At 49.2% G+C, this 27501-nt stretch overlaps 1 protein-coding gene across 1 annotated transcript in view; it reads left to right on the forward strand.

Moving 5' to 3' along the window:
• The window catches only part of LOC102163174 (uncharacterized), a 75637-nt gene extending 48473 nt beyond the window's left edge, over positions 1–27164 (forward strand). Inside the window, exons 4-5 of the mRNA XM_084997484.1 lie at positions 19637–19717; positions 21708–27164. The gene's annotated coding sequence lies outside the window, so the exon portion shown is untranslated. The remainder of the gene's footprint in view (positions 1–19636; positions 19718–21707) is intronic.
• Positions 27165–27501: the final 337 nt, after the last annotated feature.

Below are 27501 nucleotides of genomic sequence, written 5' to 3' on the forward strand. Positions count from 1 at the left end.
CCCTCATGGTTCACTGACATTGATTTTCCAGAATAATCCAAGGGTGGATCTGCTTTTATGTCTCTAATTTGCTGGGTTTCAGTTTTCTCCAAGAGCAAACATAAATGTTAAAAAGTCTATCTGTACCTGTGGATCATTAATTTCCCATCGTGATTATGTGGCAGGAGAAGAGTGTGGGGAAGGCAGGTAAGAGGCAGGAGGCTTTGGAGTCAGACTGAGCAGCTTTGTATCTGAGCTCTACCACTCACCAGCTGTGCAACCGTAGAGAAATAGCTAAACCTCTCTGAACTTCAGTTTCCTCATCTATAGATGGGTAATAGCAACGGGGCCCAGCTCACTGGATTTTTATGAAACTCAAAGAAGATAATGCACATGAAAATTTGAATAGTGTGTGGTACTTATTAACAGCTTAAAAAAAAAAAAAAAGGAAGTTCCCCTTGTGACTTGGCAGTAACAAACCTGACTAGTATTCATGAGGACCCATGTTCGATCCCTGGCCTCACCTAGTGGGTTAAGAGTGGGTTAAGATCTGACGTTACTGTGAGCTGCAGACATGGCTCAGATCTGGCGTTGCTGTGGCTATGGTATAGGCCAGTGGCTACAGCTCTGATTCAACCCCTAACGTGGAATCTTCCATATGCTACGGATTAGATCTCTCCTGACTGGCATTGAAGACCCTCCCAGCGGTTGCCATCCACCGAGTGCTTGGCTATAGTTTGGGACTGAAGGATGGCTCCAGGCCTCCTAGGGCTACTTCACCCCCCAATCTCTCCTCTGTGGCTCCCAACATGCTAGCCTATAGAGCTTAGTGCTGCCCAGGTCTGTTCCTTGGGCTGGTCTATCCCCATGTCAAGAAAGCAAATGTCTGGGAGTTCCCACTGTGGCTTGGTGGGTTAAGAACCCAACTCGTATCCATGAGGATGCAGGTTTGATTCCTGGCCTTGCTCAGTGGGTTAAGGACCTGGTGTTGCGGTGAGCTGTGGTGAGTCACAGATACGCTTCAAATCTGGTGTGGCTATGGCTGTGGTGTAGGCCAGCAGCTGCATCTCCAATTCAGCCCCTAGCCTGGGAACTGCCATATGCTGCAGGTGCAGCCATTAAAAAAAAAAAAAAAAAAAAGAATGCAAATGTCTGATCACAACCCCATTCTTAAAACTCCAAAGCTCTGGTGTCTGTCATTCAGAATTAGGTTTGCTGGGGTTAGTTTTGAGGGGACTTTTGTCTTTGCTGTCTAAGTTGTTTAGTCAAATATAGCCTCTCTTTAAATTTCTTTTCCTACATATGTTCTTGAGTTAAACTTCCCCTCTCCTTTTCCACTCTTGTGCTAACTCCCTTAGCTCCCCCCTCCCCCTCCCCCTCTTAGCCAAGGGAGCCTTATGTGCCCACCATTTATGCTGAGCTCCTCATCTTCCATCCGATTTACAGAGAACACTGGCATTCTCAGACCCTCCCATCTCCCTGAAATACCATCTAGTGAAGTAACGCATCTCAACAAAATTTTGAAAATAACTTTTCAGGCTCTCTCAAGAATTCTTGCATCTCTAGTTGCAACATATGGAGCCAAATATCAGATGGAATACGTTTCTTTCTTCATCTTTAAAAACACCAAATGGTTCTTTCTTTGCTTGATTTTTTTATAGTCACACCAATTCTCCATCTGGCCTTTGTCTGTTCTCCACCTCCCGAGCCTCCTAGTTCTCTTTTCCTGAAAGCAGCCCTCAGAAACAGGACAACTGGGCTTTGAGGTGTACCTTAAAGGAGAAGGTACAAGGAGCTCCACTTCTAGACCATGACTTTGGGTTCAAGAAAAAGAGTGTGGGTTCCAGTGCCAAGGGTGCACAGCAAAGGATGGAAAACTGAGCTTCTTTAGGGAAAGAACTAAATATTCCTAGCTATATAGCTTGTATAAGACATAGAATTAAGATAACAGGAAACATGCTGCTCGGGTCTTGGATGCTCCCTGTGGCTTCTTTACAGGTCAGTTTTCTATCACTTTTTTTTTTTTTTTCCTTTTTACAGCCACACCTGTGGTTTATGGAAGTTCCTAGGCCAGGATTCAAATCAGAGCTGCAGTTGCAGCCTACACCAACGCCACAACCATGACAGTACTGGATCTGAGCTGCATCTTCCAACTACGTCACTGCTTGCAGCAATGCCAGATCCTTAACCCACTGAGAGAGGCCAGGAATAGAGCCTGAATCCTCAGGGACACTATGTCAGTTTTTAATCTGTTGAGCCACAATGGGAACTCCCTCTAACACATTTTGGTTTAAATCATTTCACACACATTTATATATGTGGGTTGTGGATAAGCCGTAACATTTAACACAGGATGTGGATGTCCCAGTCTTTGTGACCCTCAAGGAGTAACAATTTATTGAGAGCCTGAGACAAGCTCCTGATTAAGGACCTGGCATTGTCACTTCTGGGGCTCTGGTCACTGCTATGGCTCAGGTTCAATCCCTGGCCCAGGAACATCTTCATGCTGAGAGTGTGGCAAAAAAAAAAAAAAAAAAAAAAAAAAAAAAAAAATGTAACCACTAAGACAGAGATTACATGAGGGACAGCAAGGGCTTGGGAAAGGGCCAGACTATATCTCTCTGAGAGCAGAAAGGAAGCAAAATCTGCATTTGAGGCCTAAGGAAGCAAGATAGGAAGGTTTAATTTTCTCAGCATAGATTTGGAGAAGTGGGGCACTGGGGAGGCAGCAACTCAACATTTTAAAAACCTATCTGTATGATTCAAAATCGCATTATTCACATGTCTATTCTATGATGTGCATTTTACTTAAAAATTAAAGTTCTTGCTGTGGCACAGTGGAAACAAATCTGACTAGGAACCATGAGATTGCGGGTTCAATCCCTGGCCTTGCTCAGTGGATTAAGGAGCCGGTGTTGCCTTGAGCTGTGGTGTAGGTTGCAGATGCGGCTCAGATCCCGTGTTGCTGTGTTTCTGGCGTAGGCTAGCGGCTGCAGTTCCAATTCGACCCCTAGCCTGGGAACTGCCATATGCCTTGGGAGCAGCCCTAGAAAAAGCAAAAAGACCAAAAAAAAATTAATATCTCTGTAACTGATTATAAACAGAAGTAATTATAGTCCTATTCACAATCTGGTTGCTTAAGACAATTTTTTATATAAGCTTTTCCTCCATTTTGTTAAGAAATTATTAATAATTTCTTACTAAATCACCATTAATAATAGTTTCTTTTTTATTATTAATAATTTCTTAATGGGACTAGAAAGCAAGCTGACGTAAAAAATGTTATCTTGAGCAATAAAATTGCAAGTAGGGCTACAATTAATTATTAAGGAACCAACCCTCTAAGCCTTAAAGAGGTTCAGGATTAGCCAGACTCCATCAGTCTTCATGTGTGCATGGAGATGCTTCTGCGGGCGGTGAGTGGGGTCGGCGGTCTGCTCTCACCTCCTTTTCTCGTGTCAAGGCTGTTATCATATGGAAACAACTGTCTTGCTGTCCTGGTCTCCTGATCCTTCCTGGGAGCTGGAGAGACTGGGACCTCTGGCCCCCCAGGCACAGCCTGATGAGGGCCAGGCACCCCTCTGGGAGGGCTGGAAATCCCTCTCCAAACTCTTCCTTGTGCATTCCCACAGTCCACGGGCTGTGCACCTAGAAGGGACTGCTCCCTTGACCGCTTCAAGGTTGCAGTGAGAGCCCCCATGTCACTCAGCTGCTCAGGCTGCTGTCTGAGGGGAACGCAGCGCCTTCCAGGGTGGGGCCTTCCTGCTGGGAGTGAGTGAGCAGGGGCCACTCTCAGGACATTGTCGCCAGGTGGCCAGTGGCCTTTGTCACCAGGAGTGACAACAGAAGCACAAAGGCAACTCCCCCTCAGGGCTCAGCGTATGATGCACCAACTGGCACAGAGCTGTGGCCAGAATCCACACAGACTGAACGAGTGATGGCCAGGCCTGAGGACCAGACTGGAGATGCTGGCCAATGGAGCCTGGAAGGTCCAGGCTGGACCCAGGGGCCCCTGGGACTGGGCTTGTGGTCAGTTCTCCCAGCCATGGGGGTAGAGAGTGGGAAGCACTGCAGTACTAGAGGAGTCAAAGGGAGGCCTGACCTGGGGGAGTATCATAACAGACCCCAACCCGATCCTTCCTCCAACACCCCCCATCCCTGCACCCGGCCCCTCTCACCTGCTGCTGGAGCAATTTCCCTAAAATCCCATCTGACCAGGCCAGTCCCCTGTGGGTGCTTTGGATGGACTTTATGAGACTAAGATGTCCATTCATTTATTATTTTCTTTTATTTTGTCTTTTTAGGGCTGCACCCACGGCATATGGAGGTTCCCAGGCTAGGGGTCCAATCAGAGCTGTAGCTGCTGGCCTGCGCCACAGCCACAGCAACGGGGGATCCAAGCCATATCTGCAACCCACACCACAGCTCACAACAACACAGGATCCGTAATCCACTGAGCAAGGTCAAGGATTGAACCTGCACCCTTATGGATATTACTGAGCCACGACGGGAACTCCTATTTTAAAATTTTTTAAATTTATTTATTTTGGGGGGGGCCATGCCCATGGCATGTGGAAATTCCCGGGCCAGGGATGGAACCCACACCGCAGTAGGTTCCTGAGCTACTCAGTGACAATGTGAGATCCTTAACCCCTAGGCCACCAGGGAACTTCATTTATTCATCAGGCATTTATGGAGGATGTCTCCCCAGAGATGATGCTGGGGGCACTGGAGCGGGCACAGGGGAACCTCAGGGAGCCCGGGCCCTTTAACATCGAGATGCAGCCTCGTATGGAGGCAGGGCTGGACTCTGCAGGTGGCAGAAGAGGGAGTGCCACTCAGACTCGTCCTGTGGCTCCAGGGCCCACCTGCCCCCCCAGCAGGTGGGAAGCCTCCTACTTCCTTCCCCCCTGTAAATTCTGCTTTAGGGACAGGGTGTCCCCCACCCTTTCCTTTGCGATACGGTCTCCTCCTTCCTTTGGCCTGAATTCTCCTCACAGTGGAAAACTCACTCCCCTCCCACCTCCAGCTCAGAGGCAGCCTCCCTCCCACTCCCCCAGAGCCTGGCACCGAGTGAGCGTCAGCCCCTCTGCCCCAGAACTTCTATAATGTGGTCCAGACAGAATCACCAGCTGCCCTTCCAGGAGAGAAACTGCACCTTATCCCTCATGATGAGACCCCAGGACCAGCAGAATAGGCCACAACCCATGTGGGTGGAAATCGGTCCAAACTGGGACATTTTCTGTTCAGAGAATGATCTGAGGGAAGTGAGAATGTCTTATAGGGACATTTGGTTAGACTCACAGAAGCAGGGGTAGGAGGGGTGGAGACAGAAGAGAGTGACTGGGAAGGGCCAGAACGGGATGAGGGGGCCCCGCTCTGCCTTGGAGGCTGAATGTCTGGAGTCTGGGGCTGGCTCCCTGAGTGTGGCCAGCTCACCCGTGATGCCCCCTCAGTGCCAAGGACAGCCCTGGCGTCTGAGCTCCAGAACTGGGGAAGAGTCTGCAGCTTTGAGGTATGGAAGGAAAGAATTTGCATGTGATTTCTATTAAATAGGTTCTGTGCCTTAAATGGTGAGTGACAACCATGCAGGGAGCCTGCAAACCCTCCAGGCCTTCTTGCTGTGCTGCTATCTGAATGGGGCTTTGCTGAGCTCTCCCACTGGGGGTTTCATTCATGGACATGGGCCCTGCCTGAGAGTGGCATACTCTCACTGTGCTGAGTTACAGGCCTGGCAGAGGCTCAGAGTGACAGCACCCATCACTCCAGGTTGGGCAGACTCAGAAGTCACTGCCTTTCCTGCCCATCTGGCCCCTGAGTCCTGAGGAAGGCCCCACTTATTTGCAGAGCATGGATTAGGCTCCTGCTGTAAAGCCAGGCACCAATCTGGAGCAGTGTTAGAGGCAGTGATATCCCAGATGGGAGAGGCCCTGACCCCACGAGGTCACCAGCAGGAGGAGACGCAGGCGTCTGGCCAGGTTTCCGGGAGGAAGGCTGAGGCAGGCTCTCACTGGGGAGTGCAGTGGTCACAGGCATTACAGATGTTGTGCACACCCAACAAAGCCACATTAGATGAACAAGAGAACCACTCGCCACAGTTCATAAACCCCTTATCAGGTGAGCCACATGGAGAAAACACAAGACTGTCCATCCAAGTTCCACAGACCAGGGCCTGGGAAAACTTTCTTGCCCTGAATGAGAGGCAGCTGCCTTCTTAGCTGCCTGGAGACAAGACATTAGTGGAGACACTCTGTCCTGAGTCAAGTGCTGGGGATACATAGGTGGGGACAGGTAGCCTCAGAGGATCAGGGCTGGGGGGTGGGCGGATCAGAAAGACAAGTCTGTTGAGTTGGTCATCGATGAGATGTGTAGTGCCTGCCTTTGGCCTCAGCTGCAGCAGCCCAGGTTCACCATCCCAGGGCTGGATGCAGGCACAACCTTAAACCTATAACTGCAGAGGCAGTGACCTCCTGGGGACAGTGGTGGAGGGGCCATCTTCTGGAAGCTCTGTCTACAGTCTTTTTTTTTTTTTTTTTTCCCCATTTAGCGCTCCTGAGAATTCTGTGAATTATCTAGATCTCTTTCTGTCTTAGCTAGTAGACATTCCCAGTTGCCTGCAGCTAAGGACTCTGGCAAAACTTTTACCTGAAGCCCATGAAAATTTCAAGCAATAGATTGCGTGGTTTTCAGAAGTAACGGGGAATCTTCTAAGAGGCAGATTTGGAAGCAGTTGAGATGCTAGAAGCGGATTCCTGGGGAGAACCCATCCCTGCCTACAGCCTGCAGGCACCCTCAATTCCTTTTCTCTGTGCTCTGTTGCCCAGTGTTAGCGTTGGAAGGGATGACAATGAAATATACATCTGACGGACAAAGATGGAGTGACTGCAGCTCATGGCTTGTGGCTGAGCAGAAATAACCCCAGGAAGTCAGGTTGTTTTTGCCTGTCTGTACTGTAAAGGCTGACCAGGCTCAGAAACAGGCAAGCCCTGTCACAGAACTAAATTTTGTCTAACTGGCTAATTAGCAAATCCTTGTAGGCAAAATTTCCTGCTTGTCTGTGGTTTGCACCCTAGAGGACCTGGAACCAATCTCTGCACTGGGCTTGTGCAAACCCTACCCTCTGGGTGGGTAGGTCTGGGGCAGGCTCTGTGCTTGTGGGTAGAGGACCGTGTTCTGGGCTTCGAGGGCTGGCTAGTCTGCAGAGGTGAGTGGCTGGGAGGACTGCGCATGTGCATTCTCTAGCCCTTGGTGTCACAGGATTTTCACCTGGGAAGTTTAATTGGATCTCTCAGGTTGTCTCTTTCTGTGGGTTTCTGCATTTTCCCAATGGTGGGCCGGCCACCTTTGGAAGCTTCATTTTCCTTTTTGGGTGTAGGGGGATCTCTGGGTTCTGGGAAGCATTCGTAGTGTAGGGACCCCCCTATTATTAGGTGCTGTGGGTGATGGTGGCTCCGCAGGGCCCCTGAGTCAAGGAAGCAGCAGCAGCTTGTGTAGCAGAGCTGCCTTTTCTTCAGGCCACTGAGAAAGGTGCTACTAAGAGATAAGGGGTGAAAACCGATTTGCAAGTTAATGAGCTCAGGAGAGCCCCCAGGGCCTCTCCTCCAGCAGCTTTGCCTCACTTTGAATCCCCTCCCTCTGGGTGCCGGCTCCGCCCCTGCCCTGCTGGCTTCCCACCCTTCCCAGTCCTTCCAGACCCACTCCTGCTCCGCCTGAGCCCCCTAGAACCCTGAGGGTGGGGACGCTGGGCTGAGGCTGTGCTCCTGGTGGCCTGGCTCTTTCTGTAGTACAGCCAGTGAGCAGGTGGCTCCTTCCTCAGACTCAGAGCTGCTCTGCAAACGGGATCTCTCTGTAAACCCCTGGGAGAGGTTGGGGGGTGGGAGGGTGGAGAAGACTTTCCCTCCACTTTCTGGGTTCTGGGCTGAGACCCCATAAGTTTAGTAACATGTGACCTGTACACATGGCGGAGATCCAGGAAAGCCAAGCAGCTCCCCTCACAGGGCCCAAACACCACCTTAAATGCCATCTCGGGCACAAGACAATAGAAGATGCTGGGTGGGAAGCCAGTTATGAGAGGGTCTAGACAAAGCCTGGTAAGTCGTTGTACAGGTCAGCATTGCTGCCTTCTCCACTGATAAGGGTTTCTAGAGGTTGAGTCACCCCCCTTTTCCTGGGAGGGTGACACCCTTACAAGTAGAGATTTCCTATATAAATGGGAATATCCCTTATAAAGGGTAACTAGTTGTATTTCAGAGCTTCTTCCGTGAAAGCTGTTTCTTAAAAATAATCAGCTCAAGATAATCCCTCTGCCAAAGAGGCACATTTTGGCTGTCAGAGTCTGCTCCCCTTCAGTGGTTTCCACAGCAGGAGGGGAGGGAGTGAGGCATTAGAATCCCTGGGAGCTTTTCCAAAAATCTCTCTAGAGAGCATTTCAACATAAGGAGAAAGGAGACAGAAAGGGCAGCATACACACTGACAGACACACAGACTCATACGGAAACACAGACACACACACAGAAAAGCATATACAGACACACACAGAGATACAGACACAGAAACACAGACACAGACGCACACATACAGACACACAGATACACACATATAAACAGATACAGATGTACGCAGAGACAAAGACAGATACATACACACACATATATTTTATTGGGGAAAGTAAAGCTCCATGGTCTGAACATCCCCTCTTTAGCTGAGAAACATTGGACCAGATTAGTGGCTCCCAAGCTCCTTGTGGTTTATAAAAACACCTTGGGCCAGATAGCTTAAGAATGCAGATTCCTGGGCCCCTCGGACCTTCTCAGTTGGACCCAGGGACAGGACCCAGGAATCTATATTTTAATACGTTTCCTGGGGCATCTGCATACCCAGCATGTTTGGGGGTCCTCAGGCAGGTGGATCCTGGGTAGACTCCAGCCCCGTGTCCAGGCAAAGGAATCAGGTGGTTTGGATTTAGGGGGGTGCTTAGACCCCTTTTTAGGTTGGCTCTCAAGAATTTAACAGCGGATGTCCTGCACCCCCTGGCCTGGGAAGGCTGTCTGCCCAAGTTATTTTCTGCAGCACAAAGTGGGGGACCCATCTGGAAATGTGTGCTATGGTCTCGTAGCTCCAGGGAGAGGAGACGGGGTCATGGAACACAGCACATGGTGTAAAGTCCTTCACCCTCTTCTGCCTGGTTGTGATAACAGAGCCCGCAGACTCTTCCAGAAGACCAGGCCTCACCCCACTGCCCAGGCCACTTCCCTCCAAGTGCTCAGTGCTGCGAGGGCCTCTCTCAGTGTGGAAGAGTTGTTTTGTCCTCCACTATCAGCCCCTCTCCTCTGAGCAAGTCACCTTCAGATCTCTTGAGTGTGAAACCTAAGTTGTTACAACCTGTTCTCTTCCCTGTTTGAGTTGTGGTCCGGCTTTAGCACATTGACCTGGGAGAGGGGTGTCCACACTGAGGTCCCCGGGAATGAGAGTGGCCAAGTGGTGCCCTGTTGTGATCTCTGCCCAACAGAGAGCCGTGAACACGGGAGGCTACTGAGAAGCCTTCCAAAAGACAAGGTTTTCTTGGATAAACAAATATAGTATTTACAGCTATGTCCTAGATAGTGGACCGGGTGGTAAAAGAAAAACAAAGTCCCAGAGATAAATTCAAAGTAGAGTGTGTTTCATTTCACCGAGAACAGAAGCCCCACCCAGGCCGGCCTGGTCCTCTGAGGCTGGTGCTCTGCTGTTAAACTGAAATGTCTTTTTGGAACATCGACACTGCACAAGACTGTGATGACCATGATGGAGCATGAGAGAGATAGGACTGCTCTGCAGTCAGGTCTCAACTCAGACAAATGCAAACACCAGACCTGCCCCTCCCTGGCTGATGCAAGAGGCCAATGCTTCCTGCCGACTTGGGCAGTAGCTGGGCCTGCCAGCCCTCATTCTCCATGAGGTTGGTTAAGATACCCGATCATAAGTGGCCCCCACTCTCTGACAACATCCAATCCAAGCCCCATTTCCTACAGCCCTTCCCCAAGCAGCCAGTACAGCCCAGTCCTGCAAGTGCATTCTGACTCTCTGCACTGGGATGCTGTGGGTTCTCCCTTCCTCTCTGCAAAGGGGCATAAATTCAACGTGCCCAGCTCTGGGGGCCTCCTGGCCCTTAGGCTGGAAAGCACTGACATTGATATCTGATATATTGGCACAGCAAAGGCATCTCATAACACAGAGAATACAGGGTGAGGATGAAACTATGTCCTGTTTTTAAGCATCACTCCAGGACTTCTGGTGAAAGAAAAACAGATGTGGATGGGGCAGCAAAAAATGTTAGTGTTGGGGTGGGGTGTGTGGAAAACCATTTTCAAAACCAACCAATTGAAAAACCAGTTTTTCTTCCACAACTTCAGCAGATCAATTGTTTAGTCCACTGGCTTAAGTTTTCTTCATTTTTTCCCTCATTTTGGTGAGAACATTTAAGATCTCGCTTAGCAAACTTCAATTACATGATACAGTGTTATCAGCTATAGTCTAATTATAGTTTTATAATCATAGCCCAAATATTCCCAAGCATCACCAGCTAGAAGGCTCAGAAAACCGCATCTACATTAACAGTCGGAGGTAGGAGCTTGGCACCTCCACAGAGTCCTCCCAGTCACTCCTTCAAGGCCCCAGAGTGTGCCTTGGGTGTGCTCAGGTGTAAATCTTCACTCTCTGGGCACTGTGGCTTTCCTACCAGAGACAGCTGGACACCTACAAGTCCAGAGCTCATAAAAAATGTCAGGGCACAGACTCTCCACTAGCCGTGGGTTGATTTGGCCCCATAAGCCCAGAAAGTGCTGCTTGAATCTCCAGCCTCACAAAGTCCCTCCTGAGAACCTTGTGGGCGGGACTCAAGGCTTCACTTTCCTTGGTTGGCCTCTTGTTTCAAGAGGGACAGGCTGCAGGGAGATATGGCCAAGATGGTAGAGAAATACTGGCTATAGGGAGTCCTTGGAGTTTCTGGAGCCGGGGATGCTATGCAGAAGGCGTGTGGCTATAGTGCCGAGAGCCAAGTACCTGGGCGGGGAGACCTGTTAAAACCAGAGCAGAGCCTGGATTTCCTGTTATGGCTCAGCAGTAGCAAACCTGGTTAGGTTTTGGGTTCCATCCATGGCCCTGCTCAGTGGGTTAAGGATCCTGCATTGCTGTGAACTGCGTGTGGTGTAAGTCACTGATGCAGCTTGGATCTGGCATTGCCATGGCTGTGGTGCAGGCTGGCAGCTGCAGCTCTGATTCACCCCCAGCCTGGGAATCTCCATATGCCTTGGGTGTGTCCATAAAAAGAAAAAAACAAAACAAAACAAAACAAAACAAAAAACCGAGCAGAGCCAAGAAGCAAGTAGACCAGAGCTAGGGCTTCTGGCAGGTCAGAGCCCAAGGCTGGCCCTGTACTGCTTGCATCCCAAATCCAAGAGGGTACAAAGAGAAGCCAACTCAACCCTGTATGACCAGGTGCTGATCAGGACAAACAGACTGCATTTCCTCTCAGCTATATGTAGGGTGGGGGTGGGATCAAGGCAGCCTGAACCCCGCCAGAAAGTCACAGGTCGAAGCCAGGATCCTAGAGCAGGATCCTAGAGCAGGATCCATGTCCCTGGGAGATGAACTGGGATGCAGTGGCCTCTGCAACGAGCCAGGCTGAAGGTCATCTTCATAAGGAAATGGAACAAGGAGGCACCCTCCAGGTCACTGACCCGGGGGATGGAGCACTGTGCTCGGGACCCCTTCTTACGTTCAGTCCTCTGTCCTGCCTCCTTCAGGCAGGCTTGGTGGTCTCTCCCGGTCCTGCCCTCTCAGAGCCCTGTCCAAAGTTCAGCTTCTTCTTAGTTGGAGCCTCCAATTTCTCTGACCAAAACTCCTGAGCCGTGAGGTGCACTAGCTGTCACTCCCTGGGGTGGTTTTTAAACATCTGCAGGGAACAGAGTAGAACAGACAGATGGGCTGGGAAACAACCTGGTCTGCCCCTCAGCCCTCCTCCTCTCTTCTCAAGCTGGGTTTACAAAACAGAATGTGAAAACCTTTTGAAATCTCTAGCACACAGCTTTTTCTTAGTTTTCAGGAAAGTGTGGACATTTGGAGTCTTAAGTTCAGGCTAGATCCTGCCTCTGGATCTGTATTAGTAACTGGTGCCAAGTGATTTTTTTTCTTTTTTTCCTTTTTCCTCTCAAGATTGCTATTCTCTCAACCCACAGCATGGTCATGAAGAATGGAAATTGAATAATGAACAATATATCAGCATAAAAACAGACCCACAGATCAGTGGAACAGAGTCAAGAGCCCAGAAATAAACCCACACATATATGGTCAATTAACTTATGATAAAGGAGCCAAGAGCAGGCAATGGGAAAGAATGGTCTCTTTAATAAATGGTGTTTAGGAAATTGGACAGCTTCGTGCAGAAGAATGAAACTGGTCACTCTTTCATATGATAAACAAAAATTAACTCAAAATGTATTAAAGACTTGCATGCAGTATCTGAAGCCATAAAACTCCTAGAAGAAAACTCAGGCTGTAAATTCCTTGACCTCATTCTTGGTGATGATTTTTAGGATACATCTTCTTAGGTAAGAGCATCAAAAGCAAAAATAAACAAATGGGACTACAACAAACTAAAAAGCTTTTGAACAGCTAAGGAAACAGTCAACAAAACAAAAAGGCCACCTACTGAATGGGAGAATATATATGCAAACAATATTCCAATAAGAGGGTAATCCAAAATATACAAAGAACTCATACAACACAATATAAAAAAATCTGACTGAAAAATGAGCACACAACCTTAACAGATATTTTTCCAAAAAAGATAGACAGATGGCCAACAGGTACATGAAAAGAGTCTCAACATCACTAATCATCAGGGAAATACAAATCAAACCACAATGAGAATCACCTCACATCAGTCAGAATGACGATTATCAAAAAAAAAAAAAAAAAAAAGCAAGTGTTGGTGAGGATGTAGAGAAAAGGGTATCCTTGTACAGTGTTGGTAGGAATGTAAATTAGCGCAGCCACTTTGGAAAATGGTATGGAGTTTCTTCAAAAAATGAAAAATAGGTCTACCATTTCCTGTCCTGGATATTTATCCCCCCCAAAAGAAAACTCTAATTTGAACAGATGTATGCACCCATATGTTCATAGCAGCACTATTCACAATAGCCAAGACTTGGAAACACCTTAAATGTCCCCCAACAGACGAATGGATAAAGAAGATGTGGTACATATATACAATGGATATTACTCATCCATAAAAAAGAATGAAATAATGCCATTTGCAGCAACATGGATGGACCTAGAGATGATCAGACTAAGTGAAGTCAGAGAGAGAAAGACAAATATCCTATGATATCACTTATATGTAGAATCTAAGTAAAACAAAGGGAAAAACATGACAAGAGAGCAATAGACTCACAGACACAGAGAACAAAGAGGTGGTTTGGGGTGGGGGGAGGCAGGGCAGAGGAGAGAAATAGATGAGGGAGATTAAGAGGCACAGACTTGCGGTTACCAAATAAGTGAGTCACTAGTCACAGAGATGAAATATACAGTGTGGGGGATATAGTCAATAATTATGTAATATTTGTGTGTGGTGAGAGATGGTAACCAGATTTAACATGATCCTTTTTTAAGGTGTAGAAATATCTAATCACTGTGCTGTGTACCAGGGACTAAAAGGTCGTGGTATGTCAATTATACTTCAAAAGGAAACAAACAAGCTCATAGAAAAAGAGATGAGATTTGTGGTTACCAGAGGACAGGTTGAGGGGGAGGGTAAATTGGTTGATGGTGGTTAAAAGGTACAAACTTCTGTTTATAAGAAAATAAGTACTAGGTAGGGATATAATGTACAGCATGATAAGTATAATTAACACTGCTGTGTGTTGTGTGTGAAAATTGTTAAGAGTAAATCTTAAGAGCTCTCATCACAAGGAAAAAATTGTTTTCTATTTCTTTAATTTTGTATCTGTATGAGATGATGGATCAAACTTGTGATAAGCATTTCACTTTGTATGTAAGTTAGACCATGGTGTTGCACACCTTGAACTTGTACAGGGCTGTATATCAATTACATCTCAATAAAACTGGAAGGAAAAGAAAAAAAAATAAAAAAACAGTTAACCATGACTGAGTGCTTAGCAAACACCGGGCATTGTGCCGGGCACTTCTCATGGAATAACTCACTCAATCTGCACGGCTGTTTGGGATAACAATGACTAACTTCCCATTTGATGGATGAGGAAACTGAATTCTCAGAGGGGGGGAATGGCCCTGTGGCACCTTGGGTTTCAACCTGATCTCCATGACTGAGACAAGAGATGCTGTGCTTTAAGATACCCGGCTTGTAGAATTTGTTATGGCAGTCCTGCGGATCTAACACAGAATCACACAGCTTTTAAGTGATGGAGTAAAGGTATCAAATGTATTGCTTTGATGACCAAAATTTAAAAACGTCCTTAGAAAGAGGTCCAGTGGACGGGGAGGTGCCTATTCCCCAGGTGCTTAGGTAGGACGTGGACGGGGCTTCCCACCAAATCCCCAGGGAGCAGCGTCTTGAAAAAATCCCATTCTTCCAGCTGTTCTGGCCACCAGAATTCCCACATTCTCAGCAAAATCAAGCCTGCAAGTTTCTTGTACAGTTCACAAAGTCTACTGATTCATTGCTTTCATTTAGGAATTACTTACCCATATATACAATCATGTCTCACATTTATAGATGTGTTCCAGAGAAGTTATGAAGAAATGAAGTTTCAATCCATAGAATTGAGTTGAAAATACAGCAGATTAGTTGCTTATATGAAGCCCACTTGGACATTTTCGTGAATCAGATTATCATCTTTCTTCACACTCCTGTTGCCTCCCTGTCCCCCAAGTTTCCTGGATCTCCTGAAGGGAGAGAGGCTGCCTCGTCCTCTTATCCTGCACACTCGCTCTTAAATGCAAGAGTTCTGGCATCAACAGGCTTGCCCAGGCCTGTGGCTATGGCCAGGCTGATCCCACGAATGTGATCAGCCCTCAGCTGCACGTGTTCCCATGGACACTGTGTCAAGGGGTGTGGGTAGAGGTCTGGGAAGCAGTGCTGTTTGAAGAGGACCTGTATCCCTGCTTACAGGGCCAAGGAGGGAAGATGGTGGGGAGGTGAGGCCAGGAGGCTGGTGAGAGGAAGGTGCTGCAGGAGGCTGAGGGCACAAGTGGGCCACATGGTGAGTTTGCACCCAGGGTCCCCCTGGTCTGAGCGGCGATGCTCCAGGACTCCTTGCTCTGGACTGGATGCTTTTTCCAGTTCATATGCAAAGATTTCTGTTTTTAATTCTTCTTTTTTTAAATCTACATGTAATCAATAATGTGTTATAGATAAAATGGCGGAAAAATTTCAAGTAATTTCCAGGCTAAGACCAAAAATCTCAAGCTGGCTAAAATCATTGTCCGTTTTTTCCAGGGTCCTGTTAAAATGAGATATTGTCCATTGTTTTTAGAAACAATCCATTACATTATTAGACTCTGGAATTGGCAGAATTTTCCCCTCTGACCCAACAGTCCCATCTATCTAGGTTAAGTTGGGCAGAAGTCCTGCGTTGTCCTAGAGAGCTGGAAGAATCTCCAGGAGGGCCAGAGAGTGGATTTGGATGGTGCCCAGCCAGGAATAAAGGAATCGGGACTATTCAGCCAAGAGCAAGACCATGACCCATATGCAACTCAGCATCCACACCTCAGGATAGGACATTGGATACCGCTGTCACTTCCCCAGAAGGACCACCTGTTCTTACTGCCTACTGTGGTCCGTGCACAGGTTGGAAAAGAACTTCCAGACTCAGAGCAGGGTGAAGAAAAGACAGTTTTATTGAGGCAAGAAATGCGCTAACATAGTGGGCTGACTTCCTGATAATCAGGGAGAGCTGACCTTGAGTGCATGGTCATGTCTGTTTTTATAGCCCAGGGAGAGAGGAAAGGTCTCAGGATACACCTGCTGACCTCTGATTGGATGGGGAAAGAAGGGTCTTATGATACACTTGCTGGTTGGATGGGGGCCTATAAGGTACCTATAAGGTGGAGTGAGGAGTGGGCCACATACCTTTCCTAGTAGGGGACAGGGAGAAGTTGGCCAGGTTGCTTGTGGGGTGGGGGGATTGTGGTTCAGGAACTTTGTAACGATGACAATGAGATGGTGGGGCCATAAGGTTCTGGTAATTCTTATCTCTGCCAGAGGTTTTTTGAGTCTTATCTCCTTGAAGAGGCCTTGAAGCCCTACACTTCCCACAGTCCCTAAATGCTAAGGGTGTTGGTGCAGCATGAGGAGAGATGGCTGATGATATGGTGGAAAACAGGAGAGGCATGCCTTCTCTAACCTACTGCCTGAGCGGATGTCAGAATTTTTAAAGTCCGACTTAACGAATACAATGTAAGGGCTTATAGGAAGCTCAAGTGTGCAGTGTTGAAGAGACAGCCCTCTGGATGTTAAGATCCTGGGTCATCCAATCTGAGAAACTGCTGCTTCAGCCACATCTGCTGGTAGAAAAGCCAGAAAATGGTGGCTATAAAATGAAATGAGGCTTGGAGATGAACCATATGAAATCCTGTGGATGGGGGCGGGGGAGAAACCAGCAATTACAATCGACTCTGGCAAAGAAGGGGCGGGGTGGTAGGGGTGTGGAGCTGTGAACAATCAACAGCGCAGATTGAAAATGCTGATTTTTCTCTTGGGAAGCTCCATTCCCTGGGAAAAAAGCTATAACAAAATGAGAGAGCGGTGGAGCTTTGCCCGGGGAGGAGCACTGTTCACATTTGCATGTTAAACGGATGGAGGCCCCTCCTCACCTCCCTGGGGAAGGACTGCAGAGGCAGCTCTAATGGATGGCTCCTACCCTCAGCCCTAAAGAGCCTGGTGCACTGTGAGCGCTCAATAAATATTTGTACCGAATTGCACTTAAAAGCTGGTTTCTTGAGTGACCTCTTGCTCCCAAAGTCTGACTCCCAAAGATATCTGTTATGTGTATCCTATGTTCTGTGTAAGCTGTGGAGCGAGCTTTTAGAAAGAGATAGTTTTCATCCTAAAGCCTTACCTCTATCGGTTTTATCACCTAGTGCTGTGCTCCCTTGAGACAAACAGGCCTGCATTTGAAACCAAGCAGGGTCCTGTGGGGCTCCTGGGCACACAAGCCTTTCTGTGTCCCCCATTTCTTGTTTTTAGGGAATAAACTTCAGCCTTCATGACCTTCCCTGGGTTCCAAAGGGCAGTTGCTAATCAGAGAAGGGAGGGGATGCCGAGATCAGAGAGGAGCTGTCAAGAGACAACAGTGCAGCCTTGGGACAGGGTCCTGATTCCTCCTCAAGGAATATAGATAACAATATCTTTGAGTTCTGCAGAACTAAACCCCCCAACAAATGAAAGATGTTAATGAAGCATTCTTTATTCTGGAAAGAAGACCACCAGACCTTTGAACACCAGCTTTGAAAACAGTGCAAGCTTGCCTCTACCCTGATCCTTATCTGTGGTCCTATTTTTCACTCCCCAAATTAGAAAACCACCTCACAATCTCTCCTAAAGGGGGCATAGTCTTTAGGGCATTAGCTAGCTGTGATCCTCCTTTGCCTGGCAAAGCAATACAGCTATTCTTTCTCCTTCACCCAAAACTCTGTCTCCGAGTTTGATTTTCTATCCTGCACCAGGGAGCAGAGGCTGAGTTCTGGCAACACACTGTCCCTGGAGCTGGGGAAATGAAACCTCAGGCCTGAGAACTGAGCTTGGTAGGGTCAGCCTGGGGTTTAGGTTTCTGGGACAGCAAGCCTAGCTCTTCCCTCCCAGGCTCCCAGAGGCTCTAATTCCCAGCAGACTCCTCCCTCCCAAGGTCCTGGCTTTGTCCAGGTCACCTGAAGGCTATGAGGCTCTCGGAAGCCTGTCATTCCCACACACCTGTGCTCTGGTCTGTCCTGACACCACCTGCCAGCTGTTCAGACCTCCAGGGCCACATGCTTGGGTTCTGGTGGCTTCTGGTGAATAATTCTCTCTTCTCATCCACTCAAAATACAGCTATTAAAGGAATGCTGTATGTGGGGGGAGGGGGTGTTCTGGGTGCTGGGGATGCAGCTGAAGCAGAATAGATAAAACTGCCTTCAGGAGCTTGTAATGGAGGCGGGGGAGGGGCAGACAAGCAGCAGACCCAAGCTGTGAGTAATATTGTGTTAGGAGCTGATGTGTTTTGGATGAAAACATCAGGGTGAGGAGGAGCTCAAGTTGGGGGCAGCTATTGAGATGGAAAGCGGGTGGTCAGGACTCACAGCAGGTCAGCTGTGGCTGCAGGACAGTGAAGAGTGGAGGCTGCACAGTTGTCTCCACCAAGAGGGAGAAGGAAGGGGCTTCTGGAAGAGCAAGAAGTGATATGGGGCATTACTTATGCAATTTTTATTTGGCTCAGTCTGCCTGTGGAAGTTCCTGGGTCAGGGATCAGACCCACACCACAGCAGTGACCCCAGCCACAGCAGTGACCACACCAGATCTTTAACCCACTGAGCCACCATGGAGCTGCTTTATGCAAACTTTCTTTTTTTTTCTTTTTTTTTTTAGAACTATACCTGCAGCATATGGAGTTTCCCAGGCTAGGGGTCGAATCGGAGCTATAGCTGCCAGCCTACACCACAGCCACAGCAACGCGGGATCCTTAACCCCACTGATGGAGGCCAGGAATTGAACCCTAGTCCTCATGGATCCTAGTTGGGTTCATTAACCACTGAGCCATGAAGGGAACTCCTATGCAAACTTTCAAAGCAAACCTTACAAGTAGGGAGGAGAGTAAACGAAGAGACTGAGACGGAGGTGGTGGCAGGAGGGACCCTTGCCCGGATACCAAGGGGAAAGGAGGATGGAGGGGGAGGGGAGCGAGGTGCGTGAGCACCAGACCCTCCCGTGGGTTCTGTGCCTTTGCACCTGGTGGGACCAGCTGGAGCTGCCCAGGTAGGCTCTGTGGAGGAATGTGATCCAAAGCCTAGCGCTCCAGAGCGAGTGAGGACCTGCCCCAGGCAGAATCTCTGTCTTCACCCCCAGGGGCCCAAGAGCACCCACCTCTACCTGTGGAATGTGAGGAGATTTTGCCCATCTGTTTGTATCAGAAGAGTTTAGAAGGGCTTGGTCATGGCGGGAGGTTGCTAGACGATGGTTGGGTGAGTGAATGGATTTGCCACAACCTCCTGGTCCCCATCTGGGATCCCGGCCTCCTGGGCACAGCCCCCAGCAGATTCGGGCATCTCCCCTGTAGGCTCCCCTGAGACCTGGTTTCAGTGGCAGCATCTTCTTCCAGGAGGCCCAGGTGTGTCCTGAACCTCAGGGCAGGTGACACAGAGCCCAGAGCTCTGAACCTGGAGTCAGGGAGGCCACTGCCAAGTCAGGGCAGGGTTACTGGTCCCAGACTCAGCAAGTCATCCACTCCTGCCAGCCCTTCGAGTTCCTGTGAGACACGGAGGGTGGAATCCTGGTTGTCCTGCCGAGGGGTTCAAAGGTGTGTGAGGAAGCGCCCACGGAACCAAACTGCTGTCAGTGTGAGGTGTCCTTCTCCCTGCGCTGCCCTTCAGAAAAAATAATTAAAAATGAGGATGGCACAAAGAATATTATAACAAATACTGAGGTATCAAACCCTCTGAATAACAGGTGCTGATGATCAGTGGCATGTGCTTCCCATTCCTCAGGAATAAAACCAGGGCATATAAAACCCAAGGCCCCATTAACCCTGTAAGTAATTTTATTATTTCCTTTCTTATATTCCTCTCTGCCATCCCCTCCCCATGACTTCGGTGCATGTCACTATCTCCTGTGTTTTAAATATTTCAAATATATTATTTATGGGAATTACAATATAGAAACAATATATGATAAGTTTTGTTTTATATTTTTATTTTTATGGCTATACCCACAGCATACGGAAGTCTCCCAGCCTGGGATCGAACCTGCGCCTCTGCAGTGACCCAGACTGCTGCAGTCGGATTCTTAATGCGTTGTGCCACAGTGGGACCTCGTATAAAAGTTGTTTTAAAAGTCTGCATAAATAGTATTGTTCCTAAAACCAGCTCTGATGTGTGTTGAGGGCGGGATTCTGAGCCTAAGCATCCACATTTCAACAATTTTCTGCATGGCGTGATGTCAGTGGTGTGTGGGTCACCCTCAGAGAAACAAAACCTCCTCCAAGGGAGACTCCAGGGAGGAGTAGAGGTTTTGCAGCAACAGGTCCTTCTGCAGGCAACCCCCAACCCCACCCCCCAGCTGGGAGGAGCCAAGCACTCTAGCCTCGGGGGCCAGGCAGGGGGATTTGGCTTCTCAGCCCACATCCATGGCCCAGCCTCTTGGGGGAAGACTGGGTGTTCACCTACCTGACCAAGGTGTGGTGTGGCTGGAGGCGGGATTATTGCAACGAACCCCTTCCAGCTTCTTGCCATCTGTTCCCACTGTCTCTCCTTTGTAGCACTCATGACACCGCTGGCCACACAGCTGTCCTCTAAGGGCATTGTCCCTACACAGGCCCTCCCTGCCTCTCTGCTACAGAGGTCAGCCCCAAGCTCATCTGTCTCACCCCAGATCTTTGGGGTCACACGCTCCCTCTACTCCTCCCCTACCCCATGGAGCTGTCCACTTGCTGATGTCCTTTGCTGCCTCCGGACAGGGACTTGGAGAAGGGCTCTCTTCACTTGAGACCTTCCTCCTCCCAAGATGCGTGTTCCCCACCCCCTTCTCACACTCCCCAGCCCTCAGTTCTCTCAGCATCCAGCCCACAACTGTCCCCTTTGGGCAGCTTCTCTGTCTGATCCCCTGCACCCCAGTGCGGACAGCAGTGTCATGACAGAGGGCGCATCCACCGGAGTCTGCTCTGGGGCATTTTCCACTGTCCTTCACCCAGTGAAGGGGGCCAGTGCTCAGGCCAAGATGGTGCAGAGGAAAGTGTGACTGGGTTGGGGAATCTTAACTCAAGGAAATATTGCCATCCAGGGGCTATAAGACCAGGGAAAATTTACTCAGTTTCTCTGAGCCCTGCTTTGTGGCTTTGCTGTGCATCTTTGGCCAGTCCAGGCCCAGGGCAGACATGAGGCCAGTGAGGGGCCACCCCTGTCCTGCAGGTGAGCCTGGGGCAGGATCCAGAGAAACCTTACACAGAAGCTCAGAGTCGAGAGTGAGGAGGAAGTGTATTGAGTTGGGGGTGCTCAGAAGAGGGTCTGCAGAGCTGGCTGAGGGCAGAGCTCCAGACAAGAAAGCAGACCAGCCGTAGAAGGAGGGCTGCAGACCAAGCAGACAACACCCTGCCTAGTTTTGGGAAGAACTTCTGCAATACTTCTTCACCTGACAACCCCCACCCCCACACACCGGCCCCCGTGGCCTAGAACATCACCAGGGTAGCCCAGGAGCCTGTCCCCAGGTCAGAAGGCCTGGAAAGCAGGAGGCCACCGCTTCTCTGATGAAGGCTGGTTGTTGGTGCAGGTTCGGGGAGACCGGATTGTATGATGATTTAGGACTTTGGCTTTGAAACACTTTCTGTGCTGTGGGCTGTGACATCTCGGATGTCACTGTCCCTAAAGGTTCTGTTCTTTCTCTATGAGATGGGGATGCTCACATCCCATGGGGTGGTGATGAGACTTCAGCCAGAGCAGCCACATAAAATGCTTAGGACAAGGCAGGACATAGAGCAGGGGACCAACATGTCTTAGCTCCAATAACCGTGATTATTCTTATACAGGTGCAGAGGCGATCAATGGAAGCTGGAAAGATGTGTGTCTTTTCCTGTACAAAATATGGCTCAGGAAAAAGCGAAGCCACTGGCTGCCCTGAAGCTGAAGAGATGCTTCACCTGGTTAGACCTGAGAAGATGCCCCTGGCTCACCCCAGCCTGAGAATGAGTCCCAGGTTCTCCGAGAGGCAGATGGGGGCTGGGGCATGTTTCCTTTCTAGATCAGCCTCTGGAGTCCAGATGTGCCTGTCCAGTCCTTTGCAAAGACTTTTCCAGGATGATTATCTTAAAGATGTTTGCTGCAGTCAAGCAGGTCCTGTCCCATAGCTCAACAGCAAGTCACCCACGCTGGGCGAGGTTCGAGGGCCAGGAAGCATGGGGCTGGAGGCCCAGCCAGCTCGGCAGTCACTTGGTCTGGACAAGGCAGGGCTGCGTGCTGCTGCCAGCTGTGAATGACAGCAGTGTCTGGGGGACTTTTTGATCCTTGAGGGAGCTACCCTCTAACTGAAGGAGAAAAGTCACTGTAGTGGTAAAGATAGGAAGCAGGTCCAGTGCGATTGGCAGTTACAGGCATTGCATGGTGCCGGGAGGAGGAAAGATGAGAGAAGTGGGGGAGTGGGGGAAGGCTGGCTCAGCTCTTCTGCTAAGAAAGAGACTTTGGACCAATCCTGTCTCAATTTTCACTGTTCTCTTTCCCAGGCGCTAATGCCAACGTCCAATGTACATATCAGCTCAAGTCTGACTCATTGAGCAGATGAATTTGCTGAACAGTTCTGAGGCTGTTCAGCTCGCCTTGCAGAGTTAGCCAGGGGTGGGCCTTGCTGGGGTCCAACTTCTCAGAAGGTGCAGCTAGTGGGTGGCTCTTAGTCTGGGATGACATTTAACCTCACAACATGCCTGGGGAACAAGTGTTAAGGGCGTGGACCCTGGGGGCAGGCTGTGTGGAGCCTTCCCAGCATGGGAGCTGGTGAAGTGGGGGTGGAGGTGGGGCCTATGGAGGCGGCACAGGCTTTGGAACAACAGAGCAGAACATGTGGGCTTTTCTTGGGCGAGCTGTCACTCGGGTGGCAATCTGTGTGTTCTATTATATAATTTGATGTCTTGTTAGAATAGGAAGATTTCAAAATTAGCATCAACATTTGAGAAGAAATAAGTCTCCTCCTTATGCTGCTTAGCTCAAGTGGCACTGAAAACGGCAGAGCTCAGCCCCAGAATGTTCTCCCCTCCCCCATGCCCATCCAGCACTGCTGGCAGACGTCCTTCTCTGCAGAGGCCTGATTTCTGCCTTCATGGCTCCACAGGCCCCTCAGGGGTTGCTCTGCAGCCACCTGCCCTCCCTAACTCACCTGGCTGGGCAGTGGCATCAGGGAAGGTGAGGGCTGGTCTCCTCTTCCTCAGTCTCAGCTCTTCTCCACTGGAATGGGGGACCAGGCCTGGGTGCCTGCTGATGGGACCACACCAATACTCTGGGAAGCCCCACCACACCTTCCCTTGGCCCAAACTTGGAAATAGATGTCATTGACTGCCACCTCAAGGCTTCCATGGGCCCCTCAGGTGGACTCCGGGTCAAGGCAGGCACAGGTTTACGGACCACTCTTACTGGCAGGATTCTGTTTCTGATGTGTTCACCGTGATCTCTGGAACATGTCCATGACCGTATTCTGGGGACCTAGGTCTCTGGGTATGTTATGGTGCCCATATGAGACCTTGACCTTTTATCAGTAAACTGAAAAACCTCCTGCCTCTCAACCAAGTTGATGATACTTTTCTTTCCTTCCTTCCTTCCTTTCTTTTTCTTTTCTTCCTTCCTTCCTTCCTGACTTTCTGTCTTTTGTCTTTTTAGGGCTGCACTCTCGGCACATGGAGGTTCCTTGGCTAGGGGTCTAATCAGAGCTGTAGCTGCTGGCCTACACCACAGCCATAGCAATGCCAGGTTGCCGTGTCTGAGACCTACACCACAGCTCACAGCAACACTGGATTATCAACCCACTGAGTGAGGCCAGGGATCTAACCCCCGACCTCATGGTTCCTAGTCAGGTTTGTTTCCACTGTGCCACGATGGGAACTCCAATGATACTCTTCTGGCTCACAAAAGCCCGTGTGGTGTGAGTAAATTCTCTTACAAAGGGGACTGCAGGGACTATTATCAGACGGGCTTTTCCTGACCCCTAGGGAAATACCCATTGAAGCAGGTGATCTAGTCTTGAAAGTTATTGACTAGTCCAAACTGTATAAGAATTTATTCTTGGAGTTCCTGCTGCAGTACAGCTGGTTAAGGAGCTTCCATTGTCTCTGTATCGGGTCGGGTTGCTTCTGAGGCTCTGCTTTGATCCCTGTCTGGCACAGTGGGGTTGCAGCTGTGGTTCAGATTTGATCCCTAGTTGGGGAACTTCCATATACCACCAGTATAGCCAAAAAAAAAATTTTTTTTAATTCTTAAAATGCCTGCATCCTTAGATTTTGACTTTTGTGCAGTCAGTGCAACAAATTCAGGGCTCTAGAGCTGAGCAGCAGATTGCAGTGGCATTTTTCCAACTCTCCATGTAAATTCTGACTCTGTAGGCCTGGTTGGCCTGATCTGAGGTTACCAGTAAGTTCCCAGGTGATGCAGGAGTGCTGAGGGGATCTGTGGTGGTTAGTTTTATGTCAGCATAGCTGGGCTACTATATCCAGACACTTGGTCAAACTCTATTCTAGATGTTTCTTTGAAGCTATTTTTTGATGAAATTCACATTTAAATCAGGACTAAGTAGAGCAGATGACCCTCCATGTGTGGGTGGGTCTCGTCCAATCAGGTGACGGCCTTAGGAGAACAAAGACTGACTTCCCCGGGAGAAGAGGGAATTCTGTCCACAGACGTTTATGGTCATGAACTGCAGCTCTTCCCTAGGTCTCCTGCTGCTGGACCTGCCCACAGACTGGATTTACCAAGCTTCAGCAATCTTCTGAGCCAATTCCTTAAAATCAATCTCTCTCTCTCTCTCTCTCTCTCTCTCTCTCACACACACACACACACACACACACACTGCCCACCTCAGTTCTGCTTCCTGCTTCTCTGGACAGCCCTGACAACTGCAAGACCACACTCCCCGTGGTGAGGGTGTTAAGAAATATGTTTCCCAAAGAGATCTGCAGTCCTGTGTTCAAACCCTGGCTCTTCTCCTTACTGTGAGATTTTGGACACACTGTCCCAAATCTGCTTCATTCCCTGTAAAATGGAAGTTGCAACTTTGGCCCAGGGCCTGGCACTTAGGAAGCCCTTAATAAATCGGAACCGCAACCTTCATCCACACATGATGATTATCACCATGGAGAAACTAAGAAGTCTTGCCTTTTCTGCCTTTAGGAAATCTTATCTCCACTCCCTCTAAGCAGTGAGAACCTCACTTTTTCTTAGAAGTCTCAAGGAAATGAGACTGTACAAGCCTTTCCCAGAAATCCAGCATCCCCAGACTAAATTAAACCCCTCCCTTCCTGCCACGTGTGAGTCTCCTGGCCTGTCTGCTGGGTCCTGGAGGCCCTGGTCCCCCACCACCCCTACCGCCTGGCAGGAAGGAGAAAGCAGACTGGTTTCCAGTCGGGATGTGCTCCTTCCCTGAGGAAAGGGTCAACTTTCCCCTCTTGTTTTCATTGGCGTCAATCTGTTTATTATCAATGCAGTTCTCTGGAGAAAGACCAGAAGAACAATTTCCTATCTGAGGAGCAGGGAGTGTGAACTCTCTCCACACTGCTGTCTTCAGGACTAACTTAGACCTCCTGGCTCCTTCCGCCTCCTGGCCAGGCAGACACCCCGACTTAGTGCCAGGTGTAGAGACCCTGGCTTGTATCAGGAAAAGGTTATATAGGACCAGGGGCACTCTAGGATTTTCATAGGCATTTGTTTGGGGGTGGGGTGCTAGAATCATCTGCTGCAGCCACAGCTGTGTTTGAAAGCACCCTGGTTTTACTTAGATGCCAAATTAAAGAGCACGAAGGGGGCCACATCCAGCCTACCGCCTGCCTTTGTAAATAACATTTTATTGGAACACAGCCCCAGCGTGCATTCATTCACCTACAGCTGTGATGCTTCTGTGTCCTAGGGGGCAGATGACCTGCCCAAGCTTGGAAACCCTCTGTCTCACCCTTGACTGCTGACCCCTGATGATGACAGCAGTTTTCCAGAGATGCTTCATTTATGACAATGTTTACAGAAGAGTGACAGCACACCCTTTGCTCATTTCCAATGCTAACATTTTTATCTGGGGATGTCTTGGGGGATGGGGCAATGAGGACCCTTGAGAGGGAGGGACACACAATCTGCCCATGCAAGTTAACCATGGGGCTGCTCCCCCTCTTCTCTCCCCCCACCCCCCGCCAGGTCCTGACTCTCAGATGCCAGCGCTCAAGTCCTGGGTCCTGCTTTGTGTTCAGGTTCTGGCCTCTGCCCAGTGCTCTTTACTCTTCCTCTGAGCAGTTTCTCAGCGTTTTCAGGTTCTGGCACCCCTAGAAAAGGAGGCCCCCAGAACTGAGCCCCAGCCTTTGTGCCCAAAGTCCACCACCAGCTGGAAACCAGCACCCCCAAGGGGCCCGGGTGGGCTTCTCCTGTGGATGGAGAGAGTCTGGATCTGTGAATCCAGGGGTCACACTCCCTGCTCTAGGATGGGACCTGCTGGACCTGGAGCCCCAACACTGGCCAATGGCTTGCTTGGAGGAGAACTGAGTGCTCTATGTCTGGGCAAACTCTCAGCGTTTTCTCTTATGATTCGTTTAAGCCAACCTAGAGACGGGTTGCTCAACCTCACAGCCTGGCTGGCGGGGGCACTGCCCCTTCCTGGTGGTGTGCAGGTAAAAGCTGCTCCCCAGGAGTGGTCCTGCAGGGGTCTGCTCTGGCCCTGGGGTCATCCTCCCATGTGCAGGTGAAGGAAGAGTTGGGGCTGCTCCAGGCAGGGTGCAGAAAGTGGGGTCCGTGTATCTGGCTTCTGCAGCAAGTGCTGGGCCTGAAGCCTCGCTCTGCTGCTGCTCTGCTGTGGGTCTTGGACTTGGGTCCCTGAAACCTCTCTGGGCCTCTCTCTCCCTGATGAGGGCAGAAGGGGCCACAAGGTGGGGCTGGAAGCTGCCAGTGCCTTTCTGACTCCCACCTCAAGCCCAGGAGCCCTGGGCGCACCACTTTCACCACCAGCTGCAACTGAAAATGAACACAGCACTGAACACTGTGTTTATGAATATCTAAAGCATTCAGAAGTTTTTCTCAAGATGCTTATGTCAAAAAATGTTTCAATGGGATCATGAAAGTCTTAAAAAAAATGTCCTTATGTTGATGCTACCCTAAGTATGTTCTCAGCTTTTCTACTGGGGACCCAGGCTGGGGTTACATGTTTGGGAAAATGGGCTTTTTTCTGTTTTCCCACCTGGGTTTTTCTATTTCTGAAAAAAAAAAATTGTGATTTTGGTAAGGATCGCATTAAATCCGTAGATTGCTTTGGATAATATTTTCATTTTACAATCTTAGCATTATTCTAATCCATGAACACAGGATGTCTTCATTTCTGTATGTCTTCTGTAATTACTTTCAGCAATGTTTTATAGTTTTCAGTCTTTTGCCTTCTGGGTTAAATTTATTCCTAGGTAGTTTATTCTTTTTGATTTATTGTAAATGCTTGTTTTTCTTTTTCTGTCTTTCTTTCTTTGTTTTTTGTTTTTTAGGGCTGCACTTGCCACACATGGAGGCTCCCAGGCTAGGGGTCGAATTGGAGCCACAGCTGACAGCCTACGCCACAGCCAGAGCCATGCCAGATCTGAATCGTATCTGCAACCCACACCACAG

This window comes from Sus scrofa, chromosome 14 (genome assembly GCF_054392235.1).
Source record: "Sus scrofa isolate SSC_HxYL_T2T_F1_AM1 chromosome 14, Sscrofa_HxYL_maternal_Yorkshire_Landrace_v2.0, whole genome shotgun sequence".
Lineage (NCBI taxonomy): Eukaryota > Metazoa > Chordata > Mammalia > Artiodactyla > Suidae > Sus > Sus scrofa.